Source organism: Papio anubis, chromosome 12, assembly GCF_008728515.1.
Source record: "Papio anubis isolate 15944 chromosome 12, Panubis1.0, whole genome shotgun sequence".
NCBI classification, from domain to species: domain Eukaryota; kingdom Metazoa; phylum Chordata; class Mammalia; order Primates; family Cercopithecidae; genus Papio; species Papio anubis.
The window spans coordinates 76,035,933-76,058,074 of record NC_044987.1 but is presented as its reverse complement, the minus strand read 5'-3'; the positions used below and the strand labels follow the sequence as shown (position 1 = coordinate 76,058,074).

The 22,142-nt window shown below is 35.7% G+C and overlaps 1 protein-coding gene across 4 annotated transcripts in view; it reads left to right on the top strand.

Annotated features, from left to right (window-relative positions):
- SOX6 (SRY-box transcription factor 6) overlaps positions 1-22,142 on the top strand; it is a 766,932-nt gene that overhangs the window by 15,421 nt on the left and 729,369 nt on the right. For all 4 annotated transcript variants that reach the window (XM_021926880.2, XM_021926862.2, XM_021926864.2 and 1 more), the window contains exon 3: positions 7,064-7,235. The gene's annotated coding sequence lies outside the window, so the exon portion shown is untranslated. The remainder of the gene's footprint in view (positions 1-7,063; positions 7,236-22,142) is intronic.

Genomic DNA, 22,142 nt, shown 5'->3' with positions numbered 1-22,142 from the left:
CTCATTGTGGTTTTGATGTGCATTTCTCTAATGATAGTGACATTGAGCTTTTTTCCATATGCTCATTGGCTGCATGTATGTTTTCTTTTGAGAAGCGTCATTTCATGTCCTTTGCCTTTTTTTTTTCCTTTTTTTTTTTTGAGACAAAGTTTCACTTTGTCATACAGGCTGGAGTGCAGTGGTATGATCTTGGCTCACTGCAGCCTCTGCCTCCTGGGTTCAAGTGATTCTTCTGTCTCAGCCTCCCAAGTAGCTGGGATTAAAGGCACGTGCTACCACACCCAGCTAATATTTGTATTTTTGTAGAGACAGGGTCTCACCATGTTGGCCAGGCTGCTCTTGAACTCCTGACATCAAACGATCCTCCTTCCTTGGCCTCCCAAGTGCTGGGATTACAGGTATGAGCCACTGCACCCGGCCCATTGCCCTTTTTAATGGGGTTGTTTGTTTCTCTCTTGTAAATTTGTTTAAATTGTTTAAGTTCCTTGTAGATACTAGATATTAGACCTTTGTCAGATGCATAGTTTGCAAATACTTTCTCCCATTCTGTAGGTTGTCCATTTATTCTGTTGATATAGTGTTTTATTGCTGTGTGGAATTTCTTAAGTTTATTAATTTTTACTTTTATCGTGATTGCTTTTGGTGGCTTTGTCATGAAATATTTGCCTGTTCTCATGTCCAGGATGGTATTGCCTAGGTTGTCTTTCAGGGTTTTTATAGTTGTTGGTTTTACATTTAAGTCTTTTATCCATCTTAAGTTGATTTTTGTGTAAGGAAGGGGTCCAGCTTCCATCTTCTGCATATGACTAACCAGTTATCCCAGCACCATTTATTGAATAGGGAGTCTTTTCCCCATTGCTTGTTTTTGTCAGCTTTGTCAAAGATCAGATGGTTGTAGATGTGCAGCCTTATTTCTGGGCTCTATTCTGTTCCATTTGTGCAATTTTGTATATTATTCCATTATCACAGTGCTATAAAGAATTACCTAAAAGTGGGTAATTAATGAAGAAAATGGGTTTAATTGACTCACAGTTCTGCAGGCTATACAAGAGGCATGGCTGGGGAGACCTCAGGAAACTTACAATCATGGTGAAAGGCGAAGGGGAAGCAGGCAATTCTTCACATGGCTGGCAGGAAAGAGAGAGAGAGAGAAGCATTGCCTGCATGGAACAGGGAAGGTAGAGAGCTCAGGGAGGCTAGAGAAAGACCCACTCATTGCAGTGACATTGAATCAAAATTCAGGTGGCTGCTTGTCAGTTGTGAAGGGATCTTTTCCAGCAGACCCATCAGCTCTCAAGTTTCCCCCTTGGGGAAGAAAAAAGTTCCCCATGTCCCATGATCTTGTATATACCTAATCCTGTCACCCATAGCCATCAGCAAAGAGTGCAAGGCAGATTAATCCAAAGAGAATAGTGGTTAGCATCCCATAGTGCCAAATCCATTTTTAACCAATATAGAGTTTTCTAAGTGGGGCCTCTAACCCCCTAAATCTTAGGAAGGACTCTAAGCTTCCTAAGTTGGGCCTTGAACCTAAGTTTAATCAAGTGTCCTTGCCTTTTATTAAAAGGGCCTTTAACCTTCTCTATCTTAGGAGAGATTGTCCTAAGTTGGGCCTCAGGCCCAATCCCGTCCTTCACCTGGGTAAAATGTACCCCACCACTTACCTAAAGTTGGCCAATTGGTGCTACAGTCTATTTCCTTTGAGTTGGGGATCTCCTCAGTATAGTCCCTTTGTGGTTCACCAGAAAGATGTTACTGGACTTTTCTCAGTTTTAAGGTTTTATCCCTTAAAATTTTCTCAACTTTGAAAAGTTGCTGATAGGAAAACTCAAAGTTGATCATATTTTGTTTGACAGCTTGTTTCCTCATGGATATTTTGTTTGTGATTATGTTTTTATATTGCATACATAAAAATTATTCATATTTTATGCAGTATTTCCTATTTCATATATCAGTATTTCATTATGTTTTTATAATTTACTAATGTTCCATGATTTAAACTAGTATAAAGTGTTTTTGTTTGTTTGTTTGTTTTTTTGAGACGGTTTTGTTCTGTTGCCCAGGCTGGGGTACAGTGGTGCAGCCTCTACCTCCTGGGATCAAGCAATCCTCCCACCTCAGCCTCCTTAGTAGCTGGACTACAAGCACATACCACCTTGCATGGCTAATTTTGTTTATTTTTTGTAGAGGTGAGGTCTCACTATGTTGCCCAGGCTAGCCTTGAACTCCTGGACTCAAGTGATCCTCCAGCCTTGGCCTCCCAAAATGTTGGCATTACAGGTGTGAGCCACTGTACCTGGCCTGGTGTGAAGTTTCTAGAGTTTATACTAACCTCAAATATTCTCTGATATGCCTTGATTATATCAAGGTACAGAAAACTTTACTAAACATTTCTAGATGATACGTAAGAAAGCATGTTTACTAATTAGTAAATTATATCAAGAAAATTTGTCAAAAACTTGGAAGCAGGCAAAACTGATAACTGGGTTTTCTTTCAGGGAAATGCTGAATGTGTAGGGACTCTCCAGGGATTATCTGATTCTAAATGAGTGTGTACTTTTGATCATCTTTGATTGACTAGGCTATTTTACAACTCTGTAGGGATAAAAGAGAAATTTTATACATCTGAAAAGGATGCAAATGATTTTGGCCCATAACAATGTAAATGATTCCTATTCTTGGCAATGCAAATGGACTTTATCCAGTAGAGAATACAAATTTCTGTAAGTCAAATTCTATAATGAATTGGTTTTAACTTACTGGTTTCCTCATTAATTACTCAGTTAAGTAAACTCCTTGACACTTAACATTTTGACTCATGCTGTTTTTATATTTATATGACTTATAGTTTTACAGTTTTAGAAATTATATTTGAAAATTATGTACCTGTGTAATAAGTAGTTATATAAGTATAATTAAGTAGTTAATTATAAATGTATACCTTTGGATTTCTCTCTCTCTGTCTCTCTCTCTCTCTCTCTTTTTTTTAATTTTAAAAATAGAGGAAAGGTTTTGCCATGTTGCCCAGGCTGGTCTTTAACTCCTGTGCTCAAGCAATCTACCCCCCTTAACTTCCCAGAGTGCTGAGATTACAGGCATGAGCCACCACACCCAGCCTATATATGTGGATGTTTTAAAGTACCTATATGATGTGCTAAAAAATAAGAAAACAGCATTTCTTTTTAAAATGAAGAGTAATATTTTCCATCGTCACAAACAATGCATGTACACTGAAGATAAATTAAAATATATTCAGAAGCAAGAATAAAATTTAAAAATAAAAACATTTATAATCTCACCACTCAGGAATAGTAATCACTATTAAGACCTTGGAATACAGTGTTTCAGACTTGTTTCTTGGCATATATGCAATTTATTTCTGAACCAGGATCATATGTACATACTGATTTTAAAAATTTAAATACATAAATGAACATGTTTTGGCTGATATTTTTTGAAGATTACATTTCAGCATTCCTGAAGAGGGGGTCAACAAAGCTTCTTGTTAGCTATTTTAGCTGTAATAACTTTGCAGGTGACATGTCATTATTTTAGAAATGAAAGCATAAATGGTCACATTAAATCACCAAATATGGAAGAAATTCAAGCAAAATATTTTAATTCTCTAAATCATTAGAGGTGTCCATTGTGTATGGGATCTTAGAAGTCTGCTTGTATGTATATCATGAGGAATGAAATATTTTTTTATAAAAATTGTTGTTTGTTTTGTTTTGAAAAGGAAGCCTGCATGGAGGTTACTGGGGGATTGAGGATGGGGAGGAACTCAAGACTACAAAGGAAATGAAGCCTGGAACATCAGTATAGGAAAGCAGTCCTATCTTAGCTGTTAACATTTAAAAAGCCCTTTCAAGGACTAAAGAAATAAAGGCTACAAATGTCTGGAGCTTGAAATGGCTTTTATACTTTTGAACCTGTTACAAAAAGCTTTTCTTAGAACTCTCCTTCTTTTCCCTCCCCTAAAACAAAATGGTTGGAAAAGAAAAAAAAAAAAAAGAAAAACAGGAAAAGAATAGATATAAAGGATGTTGTTATAGTTTATTTTACGTTTCTGAGCCAGAAGAAAAGCTTAAAAAAAAAAAAAAAAAAAAAAAAAAAACAAAGAGGAAGAGTTGCCATATTTTAAAGTCTGAAGGAAACGAGGAGAATAAGTGGTTATATCCTTGAATTTTTGTGAATTGTGTATAGCTCAAATGTAGGTGCATTTCTAGAAGGAATCAATACTTCTTGATTGTGCTACTGCTAAACGTGTTTACAAACAAGCTGCAAAAAGTAGGAGAAAGAGGGTAGTGTGTATTGAGACTATGCTGTTTTTAATACAGTAATTGAACACAAATGTTCTATATCTGTCTTCATGAAGAATAAGTTTCAAAAAGATGTACGAAGGACATAGGTTACCAATTCTTATACAGTTCCTCTCCAAACAGCCAAGAATGATTTTCCTTCCTTGTTTTATGATTTATTCATTGTTTTATTATCAAAGAAATAGAAAAATGAATAACATTTGGTGACTTGTAGATTTTTTTCTTTTAGCATTATAAATCAAGATTTCAGAAGAAATCCTAGTTCTTTCTAATGGAGTCTAACTCTCTGAAATTAAAAACTTAAAAAGTTCTGTAATATAATATGAAAGTTCTACATTTTAGTCTCATTACTGATATTGATATGATCTTGGCCAAGTCACCTAACTTCTCACAGAGTCAAACTAGTTTATTCTAAGTTTCTTCCATCTGTAATGCTCTGTGATTCTATGAATTTAATAAATATGAAAGTAATCTTAAGGATAAAACCACATTTAAAAAACAATTTAGCAAAAATATTCCTAATTTCAAATATTTTAATTCATAATATAAAATGAAATTTTAGTATAACTATAGATTTTATTTTTTGAATTATATTTTGATGAAAACATAATAGACATACAGAAAAGTATACAAATCATAAGCGTATATAGCTCATTCATCACAAAATGAACATATCTGTATAACCACTACCTGGGTCAAGAAATAAAACATTTTCGGTGCTGCTGACTCCTTCCTTCCCTCCCAATTACTATGACCCTCTCAAAGGTCACTATCCTGACTTTTAAGATCATAAATTAGTTTTTTTTTTCTGTTTTCGAGCTTTATTTAAATAGAATCATACAGTATATTTTTTATATCTAGCTTCCTTTACACAATGTTATATTTATGAGAATCATTATTGTTTTATAGTAGTGGTTGGTTCATTTTATTCTATATAGTATGCCATTGTATGAGTTTATTTGTCGATGGGTATGTGAGTTGTTTCCAATTTTTGTCTTATTACGAATGACGCTGCTATGAACATTTTTGTATATTTTTTTATATAAATGTGCATGTGTTACTGTTGGGGATATGCTTAGGAGTAGATAATGATGCCAAAAGGTTTTCCAAACTGCTTGTACCAATTTATACTCCCATATGCTCAGACCATAAAATTTGAACTGTTCCTTTATGACCATTGAAATGAAATGATCACTAATATGAAGCAAGTGAACTTTCTCAGAAGAAAATGATATATGGGTACTGACCAGCCTTACTAATGCCTTTTTTTGTTTTGTTTTAGAGATGGGTTCTCACTATGTTTCCCAGGCTGGCCTCCAACTCCTAAGCTCAAGTGATCCTCTGGCCTCAGCCTCCCTAGTAGCTGGGACTATAGGTGCATACCACCACACCTGACTACTAATGCATTTTTTTTTTTTTTTCCAGACAGAGTCTTGCTCTGTCACCCAGGATAGACTGCAGTGGCACAATGTCGGTTCATTGCAACCTCCGCTTCCCAGGCTGAATCAATTCTTGGGCCTCAGCCTCCCAAGTAGCTGGGATTACAGGCATGCACCACCATGCCTGGATAATTTTTTGTATTTTTAGTAGAGACAAGGTTTCACCATGTTGGCTAGGCTGTCCCTGAACTCCTGGCCTGTACTTGATTCTCCCACCTTGGCCTTCCAAAGTGCTGGGATTGCAGGCATGAATCACCATGCCTGGCCTCTGATGCTTATTTAAAAAAACATTATAGTACTATTCTTTGGAGACTAGAACTTCGGAATTTCTTACTACCTATCATTTGACACAGGGAAAAGCAGTTGATTCTTTTTTTCTTTTTTGCTAATTTTTGTTCCCTCAACTGAGAGTAGTTGGAAAAAAGTAAAACTTCAAAACCATTAAACTATTGTTTTTATCTGTTTTTTACTTCCTTGCTAAGCAGTGTTTTAATAATAATAAACATCTTTAGCTGTTACAATGTTTTTGAATATATAGTACTTTTTGCTTTGAGTAGAGAGGAAGTTAATGTTTATTATCTGTTCCTACAATGTTTCTGTTCTTCTTTTATTCCCCACTCCTCTTTTTTTCTTTCTAATTCTCATTGAAAGTTTAAGTTTTCATTAAGGACCTTGCTTCCTGTGGGCTATCCACAACACATTAATCATAAACTATTTCTTTGGGGAAAATAAAACACCAAAAACTAACTTAACTATAAAAATCTTATTTATTATAGCAAGACAGTGCTATTCTACAGAAATATAATCTGAGTCACAAATGTGAATCACGTATGTAATTTAAAAATTTCTAGTAGTCATACTAAAAAAAGTGAAAAGCAACAGGTGGAATTCATGTTTCTAATGTATTAGAACCCAATATATCAAAAATAGTATTATTTCAGTATGTACTTGTAAAAATTACTAATGAGAGATATTTTAGATTATATTCTTCAAAAATCTGGTGTGTACTTTATACTACAGCCCTTCTCAATTAAGGCTAGTCATATTTCTAGCACCCAAGAGCCCCGTGTGGCTTTTGGCTATCCCGTTGGACAATGCAGGTTTAGGCTTTCCATAACAGAATGGGAGCAGGTCCCATGCTGTACAAGGTAAACATGATTTTCTCATGCTTTTAGTAACATTCCACTGTAATATGCTCTAATAGTGGGTCATTAATCTATGTTTGACACAGGATTTTTTAGTTTCTGGAGTAGGAAAGGGCTCCAAAGTACTGAAATTTATTTTTTGAAACTTTTCCAACAGGAGTGTTTTGCCAGATTCTAAATGACAACTTTTAAATCAGAGCCTTGAAATCTACAGAAGTCCAGTATATACTGAGGTAATTTACTTATTCTAATGAGCAGCAGCAAGAGACACATCTGGTAGACGTAAAAGACCTAATGAAAATTAAAAGACACAACATTTGGAACAACTGGTAGGTAAATAACAAAGGTATTTGTAATAACCTCTTTCTTATGAGGGAAATTTTTCTGAGGGAAAAACAATGAACATGACATTGTATGAAAAGAACTTTGAAAGTTTAGTAATTTTAGGGAAGTTGGAAATCAAACAAAAGTTCCATGGAAGCAGATTTTTTTTTCCATACAACAATGCTGTACATAATTTCTTGTTCACTAGGATAGTCTACATAAACCTATTTGAACTATAAGATAGCTCAACTAATTATCATTTGTAGTAATAAATAGTGTTGCAATGCTAAAAGTAAAATAATTTGTATTTTATTATTTCTAATACTTTTGAAAAATTATGTAGAATTCTTTGGAAGATGAGGAAGGAGTTAAATGGAGACATAGATGTTTTTAACAATTAAGTGGTTCATGATGGAGGTTATTTTTTCTAGTTTTTTATTATGCAAATTAAAAAACATATTCACACATGGGTAGAATCGTGAGTATGAACACCATGTGCTTAGTGGAGAAGTAAAACATTTTTGGCAAAGAAAAGTTGGATCACAGTTTTCTCCATTGGTCATCACATGACAGGAGCAACTTGAGATGATTTAGTAGCTACCTGATTTGAGTTCTGCAGGAGTGGAAGGAGCTGGGGAAGTGTAGTTGTGACAATGTAGACTGCATTGCTTCATGGATTGAGTAAATTGGTACATGGTTTAGTGTTTTGCAGACCAGTGACTGAATTCTGGAAGTAGGCAGTGTAGGATTCCTGGGTTTGGCTGTTCCTTCTTTTATCTTTTATCTATTAACTCTAGATACTTTGCTTGACTTCTTGTTTAGTTTCAACATTGTGCAAATTTTATACTTATATGAATTTTAGAGTTACTAGCTATTAAGAAAACTTAAATTTTTAGGAACAATGTATGATTTCTCCTTTTTAAAATTTTTTATTATTTATTTATTGTTTCCACAACAGCAAATGTATGATTTCTCTAAGCAGGCATATTCTGAATGTATTATCCATATGAAATAAAATGTTGTTTATATTGTGAAGTAAATGATTTATATAATGTAAAATAGAGGACTATTTTGTCTATATTCTCAAATTTTTCTTTTAAAAACAATTTAGTAAAAGATTTTGGTAATCTAATGCATTGTATACTACCATTATAATTGTACTTTTTTCTAGTTTTATATTAGCTTGTAAATGCTTGTTAAATTTTTTTTCTGATATTTTTGGCCACCTCATACTTGCAGAAAATTTCTTAGGTATAGTTTGGATGCGCCTATTAGCATAAGGCCATGTGCTGTCTAAGAAAAAATCTGATTCAGAAATCAGAAAGTCTGGGGTCACTGTGGCTCTGTCAGTTAATTCTGTGTCACCTTGGGCTAATCACTTGTCTTTCTGGATTTCAGTTTTTTATTTGTAAAACAAGAGAGTTGGCTAGACGATTTCTAAGATCCTTTAAGGTGGCAGCATAATATAGGGAGAGAATATTTGTTTGGAATCAGTCACACCTGGCTTTCATTCATTCACAAGTATTTATTGAGAGATATTATTTATTGTGCTAGGCATGGGAAATATAACAATTAACAGTATAAATAATTGAACTAATTAGTCTCTGCCTTTATGGAGCTTATATTCTAGTTTGGTAGACAACAAAAAGACAACTACATAAAACGATTATAAAATACAATAAGTGCCATAAGGAAAAAAAGGGACTCTGACAGTATGATGTGGGTCTGCCTCAAAAGGTAGTGATTCAGGGTAAGATGGAGCTAGCTAGGTAATTAATGGGGAAATGGTTTAGGTAAAGGGAACAGCATGTGAAATGGCCTTGAGGCTGAAAAGAGCTTGGTGTGTTCTAGTAACTAAGAACATGAATAGACAATTCTCAAAAAGATATACAAATGACCAACAAACATATGAAAAAATGCTCAATATCACTAATGATCAAGGAAATGCAAGTCAAAACCACAATGTGATACCACCTTACTCCTGCAAGAATGGCCATAATTAAAAAAAAAAAATAGATGTTGGCTTGGATGTGGTGAACAGGGGACACTTCTACACTGCTGGTGGGAAGGTAAAACTAGTACAGCCACTATGGAAAATGGTGTGGAGATTCCTTAAAGAAGTAAAAGGAGAACTACCATTTATTCGATCTAGCAATCCCACTACTGGGTATCTACCCAGAGGGAAAGAAGCCGTTATATGAAAAACATACTTGCACTTGCATGTTTACAGTGGCACAGTTCACAATTGCAAAATCATGGAACCAACCCAAATGCCCATCACTCAATGAGTGGATAAAGAAACTGTGGGGTGTGTGTGTGTGTGTGTGTGTGTGTGTGTGTGTATGGAATACTACTCAGCCATAAAAAGGAATGAATTAACAGCATTTGCAGTGACCTGGATGAGACTGGAGACTATTACTCTCAGTGAAGTAACTCAGGAATGGAAAATCAAACATCATATGTTCTCACTGATATGTGGGAGCTAAATTATGAAGATGCAAAGGGATGAGAATAATACAATCGACTTTGGGGATTTGGGGGGATGTGTGAAAGGGGGATGAGGGATAAAAGACTACACATATGGTGCAGTGTATATTGCTTAGGTGATGGGTGCACCAAAATCTCACGAATCACCACTAAAGAACTTATCCATGTAACTAAATACTACCTGTACCCCAATAACTTATGGAAAAAAAGAAACAGATAACATTTTGAGGTTAAAAAAAAAAAAGAAACACAATCAGTATTTACTAGAGTATAGTGAAAAGAGGGGAGACTGGCATAAGGTGGGGTTGGAAAGATAGGCAGAGCTTTTAGATCATGAAATGAAGTTTGGATTTAATCTTAAGTGCCATTTTAAGATTTTATCTTAAAAGTAAGCCATTGTAGGGTTTTCTTTTTGAAACAGTGTCTCGTTCTGTCGTCCAGGCTGAAGTACAGTAGCGCGATCGTGGCTAACTGGAGCTTCCATCTCCGAGGCTCAAGTGATCCTCCTGTCTCAACCCCCCAGTAGCTGGGACTACAGGCCCACCATGCCTGGCTAACATTTTTTTCTTTTCTTATAGAGATGGGGTTTCATCATGTTGCCTAGGCTAGTCTTGAACTCTTGGATTCAAGTGATCCACCTGCCTTGGCCTCTCAAAGTGCTGGGATTACAGATATGAACCACTGTGCCTGGCCTGCTGTCAGGCTTTTAGCAGGAGAGTGACTGATTTGATGTCTTAAGACATTTACTCTTATTGCAGTATGGAGAATGGATTGGAGGAGGTCAAGAGTAGAAGTGAAGCTGTTACATAGTTCAGGTGAGAAATAATGAGAAGCTGTTGCATAGTTCAGGTGAGAAATAATAATGCATAGTTCAGCTGTTGCATAGTTCAGGTGAGAACTGGGTTAAGGTGGTAGAGGTGGAACTGAAGAGATATGGAGCAATTCAAGATATATCTTAGAATGAGAAACAACAGGACTTGCTGATGGATTAGAATTGGGGATAATGCAAAGGAAAATAAAAAGACGGCGCTTAGGTTTCTGGCTTGAACAACTTATGGACAAATTTTCTGTTTACCCAAATGGGAGGAGACAGACAGATTCAGGTGGGTAGGCATCATGATTTATTTGTTAATTGTTTTCTTTGGACACAGTAAATTTATAATGTTTTTGAGATATATATGTGGAAATACCAAGAAATACAGTAGATAGATAGTCAAACCTGAAACTCACAGAAGTCATGGCTAAGTATAGATATATCTGACAGTTATCAATATAGGGATGGTATTCAAATCCATGGGAATGGATAAGATCATCCAGGAAAAGAGATATATTTCAGAGGGCTCTGACCTGAGTCCAAGGAACCCTATAACTTAAAAGTCAGGTAAAAGAGGTAGATTCAACACTGGAGGCTAAGAGGTAGTAACTCTTAATAAGGATGAAATAAACCAGGAGATACAGTATTTGGAGGGCAAGAGAGGTTAGGGTTTCAAGAAGGAGGAAGTTGATGATTTTGTTGAATGCTGATGATAAATGAAGATAAGCACAGAGAAATGGCTATTGGACTTGGCAATGTTTGATTTGAGTTCTGGCTCGTCCACTTATTAGTTGTATGACCTTGAACACTTCATTTCACATCATTGAGTCTTAGTTTTCTCACCTTCTCAAAAGGTACTTCTCACATGGAGTTATTCTAAGGATTGATCAACTAACACATACTTACTTGAATACTACCTGAAAAATATGGGATGCAGAGTTGATATTAATTCTTTTCTTCTCTAGTTTTATGATACTTTTAGAAACTTTGAATAGGGTACACCTATCCCTCCCTTCAAGATGTTAATTTGTTTTGGAAAATTCTGCTCTTTAGTGAAAAGCTATAAAAAGAAAATATTTTCATTAATTTTAATAGGAAAAATTATAATGCATTTTATACCAACCCAAGATACCCTCTCTTTTCACAGAAAAATATGGCATTTGGTGAATAATGAAAGCAAGCTTAAATAAGTAATAAATAGCATTTGAAAGTAAATAAATATAGATTATACATAAATTATAAAGTAATAAAGTTTTATCATATTTGCTGAATGAATTAAAGAATTGATAATGGATGGCTGGTAGAGGAGGAGTGTGAGATGTTCATTCTTTGGAAGGTGCATTCTTCTTTCTGCACCATTTTCTGCATCAATTTTTTTTTAGACTTTTAGGAGCTCGATTATCTTGGCTAAATGAACTTAACTTGAAGTTATAGCACAGAAAGTTACTGTGTTAGGCCATTTTTGCATTGCTTTAAAGAAATACCTGAGACTGGGAAATTTATAAAGAAAAGAGGTTTAATTGGCTTACAGTTCTGCAGGTTGTACAGAAAGCATGGCAGTGGCATCTGCTTGGCTTCTGGGGAGGCCTCAGGGAGCTTTTTCTCATGGTGGAAGGCAGAGGGGGAACAGGCTTCTCACATGGTGAGAAGGGAGCAAGAGAAGGGGGCAGGTGCCACACACTTCTTTTTTTTTGAGACGGAGTCTTGCTCTGTTGCCTAGGCTGGAGTGCAGTCGCATGGTCTCAACTTACTGCAACCTCCACCTCTTGGGTTCAAGTGATTCTCGTGCCTCAGCCTCCCAGGTAGCTGGGACTACCAGTGCTTGTGGCCATGCCCAGCTAATTTTTGTCTTTTTAGTGGAGACTGGGTTTTGCTATGTTGGCCAGGCTGGTCTTGAACTCCTGACCTCAAGTGATTTACCCTTCTCAGCCTCCCAAAGTGCTGGGATTACAGGTGTGAACCAACATGCCTGGCCAGGTGCCACACACTTTTAAAAAAACAATTCTCATGAGAACTCACTATCACAAGGACAGCAATAAGACATTCATGAGAGATCCGCCCCCATGACCCAATCACCTCCCACCAGGCCCCTCTGTCAACGCTGGGATTTACATTTCAGCATGAGATTTGGACGGGGATAAATATCCAACTGTATCAGCTACTTTTAGAGTTGTACAAGATGCCACTTCTTCATTCTATATTGGCAATGCAAAACATTTTGGGTCATTTAAACATGGTACACAATGCATATTTTTCCAGATGATATTCTCTGACTAGAAGTTGTGTTGAGTAAATTAGTAAGTGTTTTGCCAGAAAGTAATGTCAAAACATCACATCTTATAGTATATTTGTTTAGCTATTTTTTTTTGTGTGAAAAAGTTATTATTCTGGGGAGAAAAATATGTTACCTGAAAAGTAATAAAATTTGTCTAGAGCCATTTTAAACTAATAAGTTGCTATCTGGTGTAAGTCTTTATTTACCAATCATCTACCCCACGCATGGATATGTTAGGCTCTGTGAGGATAAAGAAAAAGTTTATAATTTAATGAGTAGCTTTCAGCAGGCAGAGTTTTTAGGTAATTCTTAATTATAAAGGGAATTAGCAAGAAGGTAAAAGCCATTTATTAGTGAGATCTCTCTCTAATAATGCAAAATACTTCCTCAATTGAACAAAATTTGAAAGCATAAGATACATTGTCTGGAAATGAGAGAATCTTTTCTCTCTACATTTTTGTTTTTACAAAAAATGTAGGTATATTTTTAAACTATGTGTTTTAATTTTTTAATATTTACTTTTACTTGGCACCTATACCCTCAAACTATCAAACTACTTTGTGGGGAATGATAAAGCCACTTTGGCAGATGCATAGGAATGTGGATGCATCAGAGGACCACTGTCTAGGCAGGTCAAATCTTTATTTCATATTGAGCTTATACATCTAAGGCACATGTATTTCTTGGCAAAAATCTGAATTTTCTGCTGAAAGACTTGACATAAACAAACATAAGTTCAATGAATTTCAAGGTTTCATTAGGTCTCTATGCCTTAAATATCCATGTATAACTTCTATTGGCATGGTACTTTCAAAGGAAATATATTTGGTAAATTACTTGTTTCCCCTTTCCAAACTATAAAGTTGTTATATGGTAGTTTTAATAAACTACTGTGTGACTGTTATTACTGTTTGCTGTTGGACATACCTTGGTCTCAGAGCAGTAACATGTGCAAATTGAAAATCAACCCAAAAGACTTTCTTATCTGAATATTATAGACAGAGACTTAATTCTATTTCTCTCTGATTATTTTCTTTTTGTTTTGATATTAGATTCAGTTCCCAGTTTAGTCACCCATCTGATGAAGGGGGTTTGTAGGCATCCCTAAATCTGAAAAAGTGGATTAAGATGAACTCAGGGGCATTCTTTACTTTGCTGAAAGTAATTCTGTGTGGCTTACTTCAGTTTATTTACTTTTTTCTCCAGAATTACTGTAAAGGTTTTCTATTTCACTCATTACAGCACAGTGTTTTTCACATTTGAATAGACTGCATCAACATGAATTCTTTATAAGGACCTTAAAAACAAACTTTGCCAAGTCCCAGAATACAGAAGCGAATTCACATCCCAGTACTCAGCTGCCTCATGAATAAAGGAGAGCTTGTGCCTGACACTTTGAAGCTGTAGCTGTTAAACCATACAGAATATTTACCTCAATAAATCATTATAAGAAACTAAGGTACAATTATACCCACAGAGAAAAAGAATTCAAAACACTGATTTATGTGTTTCAGTGCCTATTCCCTTTCCCTACCATGTTTTGAATTTTATGTTTGTTTGTCATCTTTGGCTGTTCCTATGTATCTTTAAACTAATGGGTTGTGCTTTTTTTTTTTTTTTTAACATTCCTCATTAAGTTTGTTATTTTTCTTTGACACACAGACATGATTTGCATAGTGTACTAAGTTTTACATTTAAAACTAACTATATCTCATTTCTTAAGGCTGAAAGAGAAAATGGAAAAAGTGACTAATTTATTTTAAATAAAACACTGCTTCTTTGCTTAATTTGTGAGCATTTGAACTGAAATTCCATATTAAGGATTTTAATTGGCATTTATTTTGGAGTACTACTGGGAAAGAGTAAATAACTGGCTTATAACTAGGAAATAGACCACTGCCTTTAAGATCCACTCATTATTGAATGATCTCGCGTATTTAAAGTGATAACAGTATTATGGAAAGGCACGTGTACTCACCAGTGTGCTTTTTTTCCTTCTAAAAATAAGACCAAAATCGAAAGATGAAAATAAACCAGTAACATAGAGAAAGAAATGACAGTGAACATGACAAAGAGTCAATGTGCAGATGGGAGAATTTTTGCCTAGAATAATTTATTAGGGCCAGCCAGATATAGCAGAAAAAAATGGTTTTCTAATGGTATACTATTAAAATAATAAAGTATATTAAAATGGCTAATTTATCACTTTAATGAAAATGTACAATATCTCAAATCCAAAAATCCAAACTCAAACTCCTTTCCCCCTCCAGACCCAACTCTGGAACTCTGGAGTGAACTTCCTCCTACCCCCTATATCTTAGCTTCCTCCACCCAACCCCTCTCTGCTTCTTGTTCTGCATGTTTGTTTTCCACTGCCCTTTTCTAAACATGACCCTTACTAGAAAATACCTCACACCTCACACACACACACACACACACACACACTATATATATATATATTTATTTATTTTTAGTGATAGTTTCTCACTCTTTCACCCAGGCTGGAATGTGCAGTTATTCAATCATAGCTCACTACAGCCTTGACCTCCCAGCATTAAGTGATCCTCTAGCCTCAGCCTCCTGAGTAGCTGGGACCATAGGAATGTGTTACTATACCCAGATAACTAAAAAAACTTTTTTTTTTGGGTAGAAACGGGGTATCCTTTGTTGTCCAGGCTGGTCTCAAACTGGGGGCCTCAAGTGATCCTCCAGCCTCGGCCTTCCAAAGTGCTGGGATTACAGGTGTGAGCTACTTCACCATTCTCCTCTCATAATATCTTATAGCATAAACGGACACAATAATGAGCCTTGCTAGTCTTACTGATTTAAACATTGGTCAAGATCAGATTTGCACAATCAAATTACAAATTCTCCATTCTGTAAATTTCCCCCTTTCAATTGGAGAATTGAATCCACTTACAGCTAGTGTAATTACTGATTAGGAGGAACTTACTTCTGCCATTTTGCTATTTGTTTTCTATGTGTCATTTCTTTGTTCACATTTCTCCATTACTACCTTCTTTTGTGTTAATTAGATATGTTCTATTGTACTATTTTTATTCCTTTCTCATTTCTTTTACTAAAATATATTTTGCTTATTTTCTTAATTATTTTCCTGGAGATTACAATTAACATCTTAGTATGTAACGATTTAGTTTGAATTACTACCAACTTAATTTCAATAGAATACAAAACTTTGCTTCTGTATAGCTCCATTCTTGCCTCTGAATGTTGTGATTGTCACAGATTACATATTTATACATTGTATGCCCATCAACATATTTATTTATTTTTTCCTAGAGGTGGGGTTTTACTCCACTGCCCAGATTGGAGTGCAGTGGCACTATCATAGCTCACTGTAACCTTGAACTCCTGGGTTCAAGCCATCTTCCTGCCTCAGCCTCCCAAGTAGCTAAGACTACAGGTGCATGCCACTATGCCTAGCTAATTTTTACATTTGTTTTGTAGAGATGAGGTCTTGCTATATTGCCCAGGCTGGTCTTGAATTCCTGGCATTAAGTGATCTTCCTGCCTCGACCTTACAAAGTTTTGGGATTACAGGTGTGAACTACCACACCCGGTCTAAATGCCTAATTCTTTATGAATATAAGCGGAAGGGATGGAATATTAGATGATTTCTAGTTCCTTTTTTTTTTTTTTTTTTTTTTTCCTTTTTTGAGACAGAGTCTTGCTCTGTTGCCCAGGCGGGAGTACAATGGCATGATTTTGGCTCATTGCAACCTCCACCTCCCAGGTTCAAGCGATTCTCCTGCCTCAGCCTCCCGAGTAGCTGGGATTACAGGTGCCCACTACCATGTCTGGCTAATTTTTGTATCTTTAGTAGAGACGGGATTTCACCATGTTGGCCAGGCTGGTCTCGAACTCCTGACCTCAGGTGATCTGCATGCCTAGGCTTCCCAAAGTGTTGGGATTACAGGCATGAGCCACCACGCCTGGCCTGATACCTAGTTTCTTTTAGTTTGCTTCATGACAAATAGATAGTTTTTCCTGTTAAATAATGTTTTAAAAAGTTGTCAGGAGTGTATTTGAATATTCTCACTGGAAAATTATTTAAATTTTCTTTCCCTTTCAAAAAAATCCCTATAATTTGGTACCCTAGTTTATCCAGAAGGTAACCTAGTTTATTCAGAAGGTATCCAGAAGGCTGATTACTGAACTATGTTTTATAAAGCCCACTTATAAATTGAGTAGAGGCCGGGCGCGGTGGCTCAAGCCTGTAATCCCAGCACTTTGGGAGGCCGAGGCGGGTGGATCACGAGGTCAGGAGATCGAGACCATCCTGGCTAACATGGTGAAACCCCGTCTCTACTAAAAATACAAAAAAACTAGCCGGGCGTGGTGGCGGGCGCCTGTAGTCCCAGCTACTTGGAGGCTGAGGCGGGAGAATGGCGTGAACCCGGGAGGTGGAGCTTGCAGTGAGCCGAGATCGCGCCACTGCACTCCAGCCTGGGCGACAGAGCGAGACTCCGTCTCAAAAAAAAAAAAAAAAAAAAAAAAAAAAATAAATTGAGTAGAATTCAGTTTAGATTAATTAATTTATACAACTGAATTTGGACATTCTATAGGTAAATATAATGTTCTACCCCTTCTTAACTTGTTACCTGTGTAATTAGGGAACTTCGCTAAGCCTTATTCATTCCACATGTATTTGTTGAATATCTGGCATGTGCTAAGTCCTATGCTAAGAACCTGTTTTCTGACATCAATGTGAGCATAACAATACCTATTTTGCAGGATTATTGTGGTGGTGTATATAAAATGTTTACCAAAGTCCCTGATGCAAAGATGTTCAATAAATGGTTACATACTTTAAAAAAATTTTTTTTTAATAAAAGGCTGCTATTGTTTGCCTAGCTTGTTGTCACTCTGTTATCCATTTGGTTTTTTGCATTTTTTGCATTGTAATTAACAGTAGAAATATAAGTGGGAGAATAGGGAATTTGTCTTATTTGTTACAATACTTTACACACAGTAGGTTCCATGTATTTCCAGAAGGTAAACTCATTGTAATTCTTGAAACAAAGTGAATTATTTTCAAGGAATGAAATGGAGATCATTTTAGCTGAATTGATTACAATATCTGGATTTAGGCTTTCTGGCAATCCAGAATAAATGAAAATCATAATATTTAATAAAAAGGAAGCATATGTGTTTCTTAAATTTTACAAACTTTTGTCTGTCATTCAACTCTAAAAGGAAGTTATTGCATTGTTCTTTATGTAACTAATTCTGAGTTTGATTGACAGTGCCTTTAGCAGCAGATTAGATTTGTTGATTTGACAAAGGAGCTGTTCAAAAGTGAAAGGTTAGATGGAAGTTGTGTTATTGGTAAGATAGGACATTTCACTAAGCTTTATTAATTCATTCTGCAAGTATTTGTTGAGTACCTGGGAGTGAGAGAAAAATAGAAAAGTTTAGGTGTATGAATACTATTTGCAAGGTATATTACACAGTGGTACTACTGAGAGAAATACAAATTCTTCTGTATTGTGACTCACAAGTGATGCTCCATCGGTAAAATTTTAAAACATAAGCTATCAGGTTTAAGCACATTGTAAAAAAAGATGAAATAACAAACACAAAAGCACAAATAAATGTTTATAATTGGTTTGTTTTTGATGAGAGAGAGGAGTAAAAGCCAGGTATATTGTTGTTTTACAGCATTCAGGACAGTGTCATCCCCCTTTACTTTCTATTTCTAATTTATATTATTATGAAATACTTTGACAAACTGAAAAGCAAAAACTGTCTTTGTAATTTAAAGAAGCCTTTGTATTTAAAAAATTTTTTTGGACTAGAACTTGGTACAGAGGTCTCTATCTCGAATGTCTTTTTCATAACAAATATTCAAGAGCCATTTTTTAATTAGATGAAAATTTAAAAGAATGTTTCTGGCAATGGCAAGACATCATACATTCATAAAAATAATAAAATGTTTTCATTGCCAGGTGTTCTGATAATCTTACATGAACCAGTTTACAAGTGTAATTTGATCATTTAGCATCAGTGTATATGGAATAATTGGAGATACCCTCATAGACGTTAGTTCATATTTATAAATTATGTATTTTTTATTTCATGTATCACACTGATCAGTGTGATTTGATCATGTAGTAAACCATGCTATGCATATACTATGTAACTTATTAAAGTACAAACATATAAGATACATTTTAAATGCTGTAATAAATTCAAATTTCCTACCATTTGTCATTTGACAATAATTGTTTTATTCATTTATTTATTTGCTAAATGTTCAAGGCAAATGTATTCCTTAAAGATATGTGTGGGGAAGAATTTATATACACATATGAAGGATTATATATATATATGAATAATTATATATATGTATATATATTTTAGGTAGTTTCTTCTTTGACATGGACCATTTCAGTTGGGATATAAAATACAATATTCAGGATTTTTCTTCCCTTGTTCATAAAATATTACAGTACAACACAGGCTTTCTGAAGGTGCCTGGGACATCAAACACCTTCAGAAGATTTGGGACTCAGGAAAGAAGGCTGGCCAGTGGGCTTGGAATGGGGAATTTTCCAAATTCTCCATGGCTAAAGGGAATGAGAGGATACTAATGGGGAAAAGTGACTGAATTTCAGAGCTAGCCAGTGTCCTTGGACTGCAAGAAGGTCTGGAAATGGAGGGTTCTGATGTTTGTAGGAGTGTTTTCCAGTGGTCTGACTCAGAAAACATATAGAGTAAATTTAACAATTTACATAGTCACCAAGTATTCCCTAAGTAGCATTCTCATTACTTGCTGGTACCTGGATGCATGCTGTATTTCATAGAAAGGTTTAAGGAATTCAGAGAAACTACATGTTGTAAGAAAGACCAGTAGAGGATTAAAAAAATATGTTCTGTAGTAAGTGATTGGAAATTACTTATTTCTATAGGTTGATATAAGATACCTGAATCTAATCTTTGGGTCCTGAGTAAAATGATCACAATCATTTTTGACAGTGTTTTCCCATTGTCCCAATACTTTTAAGCTATTCAGCTTTATATCCTCTCCTTTCAGCTACCTAAATTGTTGGTATTAAGAATCAGAAGTGTTTACTATTCTGTGCTAAATTAGTCCAAGTGATTTCCATCCAGAGATACAGAAATAAAAATTTGTTAACTCTATTTCCAAAATTGTACTTCTTTGTGAACTGCATTGATATTAGGGTGGTATCAGAATTCTATGGTATTGTGATACACATGCTTCTCTGAATATCTCAATCATAAAGAACAAGAGGAGTGCCAATTCTTCTTCTTCCCACATGTGTTATTTCATCTTCATTCTCTAAATGCAGAGTATACTATGGAAAATATCTATAAAGTTGCATATCTTTTTTTTTTTTTTTTTTGAGATGGAGTCTTTCTCTGTCGCCCAGATTGGAGTGCAGTGGCACAATCTTGGCTCACTGCAAGCTCTACCTTCTGGGTTCATGCCATTCTCCTGCCTCAGCCTCTCAAGTAGCTGGGACTACAGGCGCCCGCCACCACGCCTGGCTAATTTTTTGCATTTTTAGTGGAGATGGGGTTTCACTATGTTAGCCAGGATGGTCTCGATCTCCTGACCTTGTGATCCACCTGCCTCAGCCTTCGAAAGTGCTGGGATTACAGGCGTGAGTTGCATATCCTTTTAATAGCAGCACTCTGAGGGGTGGAATTAGGAGGTGAAGGAAAGAAATGAGAAATTTTTATTTTATACTTCATATTCTTCCATATTGGTTTTCTATTTAAACCATGAACATATGTCAATTCTAAAAACTTGTCACTTCTTTTTTATCCATGATTAAATAGGTGTAATAGTAACAATAGTTACTGCTTATTAAGTGCTTTTTCTCTACCAGTTCCTTTGCATAATTTTTATTTAATATTCACAAAAATCCTGTAAGATAAGAATAAAAGTTCCCATTTTACCTAGGAAACAGATTCAGAGTGTTGATAAAACATATCTTGGGCATACTAATACTAAATGGCAGAGCAAAGAACTAAATCCAGGTATCTCTGAGTCCATGCTTTTCATGTCTACACTACAAAGGTGTTGTTCACCCTAATTCCTTTGGATGGCAAGAAATCTGTTTGTATGAATTGTAATGATTGTAGTCCTCCAAGAATCTTTTAATAATTAAGAAGACCAACTATTGACAATAAAGTAGTAAGTGTAACTAAGAGGCAAAAGAAAATTCCATGGACTGTTCTATCATGGGAAAAAGTCAGTTATTTGATTGTCAGGTATTTTTGAGTGTTGCATTGTATGTATTTTTTTAAACTAGGGCCTAGGGATTGATACCACATACCTTATGGACCTAGCAGGAAACAATTCAACTCAGAGGAAAGGATTTTAATGAAGAGGAACTACCTTCAAAGAGAGCAGGGTTAAGAAAACCAAAGGGAGTAGGATTAAGAAAACCAAGAAATGCTGGGGCACCCATAGACCAGCAATAGCAGGAAGCCATTATCCTCCTCAGGACTGAAGGGATAAGAGGACTGAAATAGTGTTATTGGAGTCTAGACCCCTAGAAGAGGGCCTGGTGGGCAGGAGTGATAGTTGTTCAGGTATTCTAACAGTACTGGAACTGAGACCCTAAAGTAGAGTGGGAGTGGAGAAGAAATACTCTGACTTTCTTTTACTGGTCTCCTGCATGTGCTTCCCATTGTCCAAATCCAAACAGAAGCTGGACCAGGAGACCAGATGATGCAGTCCATAGGGTCAGCCTCCCAGGGCTCTAAGTGGAGAATGAGTCTGGGAATGGGGCAAAGCAGATGGAGAATAACCAGTCCTGATGAACATTTCAGCTCCTTTTCCTTCTCTCCAGTCCAGGTGTACTGGCTGTTATCAATGCTTTGTTCTTGTTTCCATCTGTCACAAATGCCTTTCCATGTGCTGTACCCTTTTCTTGGATACTTATTCCCTTTCCTCCCATTTTACCTATTAGTGTTTGTATATGTTTCAGATTTTAATTCAAAATTTGCTTCCTTAGGGGAGCTTTTCCTGATTTCTCTGACCAGACCAAATCTTTTAAAAAGTAAGTTATTTTAGCCAAGAGTACCGTTTCTTTGTATCATGTATCATAGTAGTAATTTATACGTGCTATAGTTCTGATTACTTACATTATTTGCATGTGTCTGATTATTTAACAAATGGCTTCCCACACTCTAGATCAAAAGCTCCATGAAGGAACTGAGCCTGTTTTTGCTCATCATTATAATTGTAGTGTCCACATGTTTTACACTCAGTGGGTACTTAATAAATATTTGTTGAAAGGACAAATGAAAATAAAAGATGAATAGCAGCCTCCAAAGGAT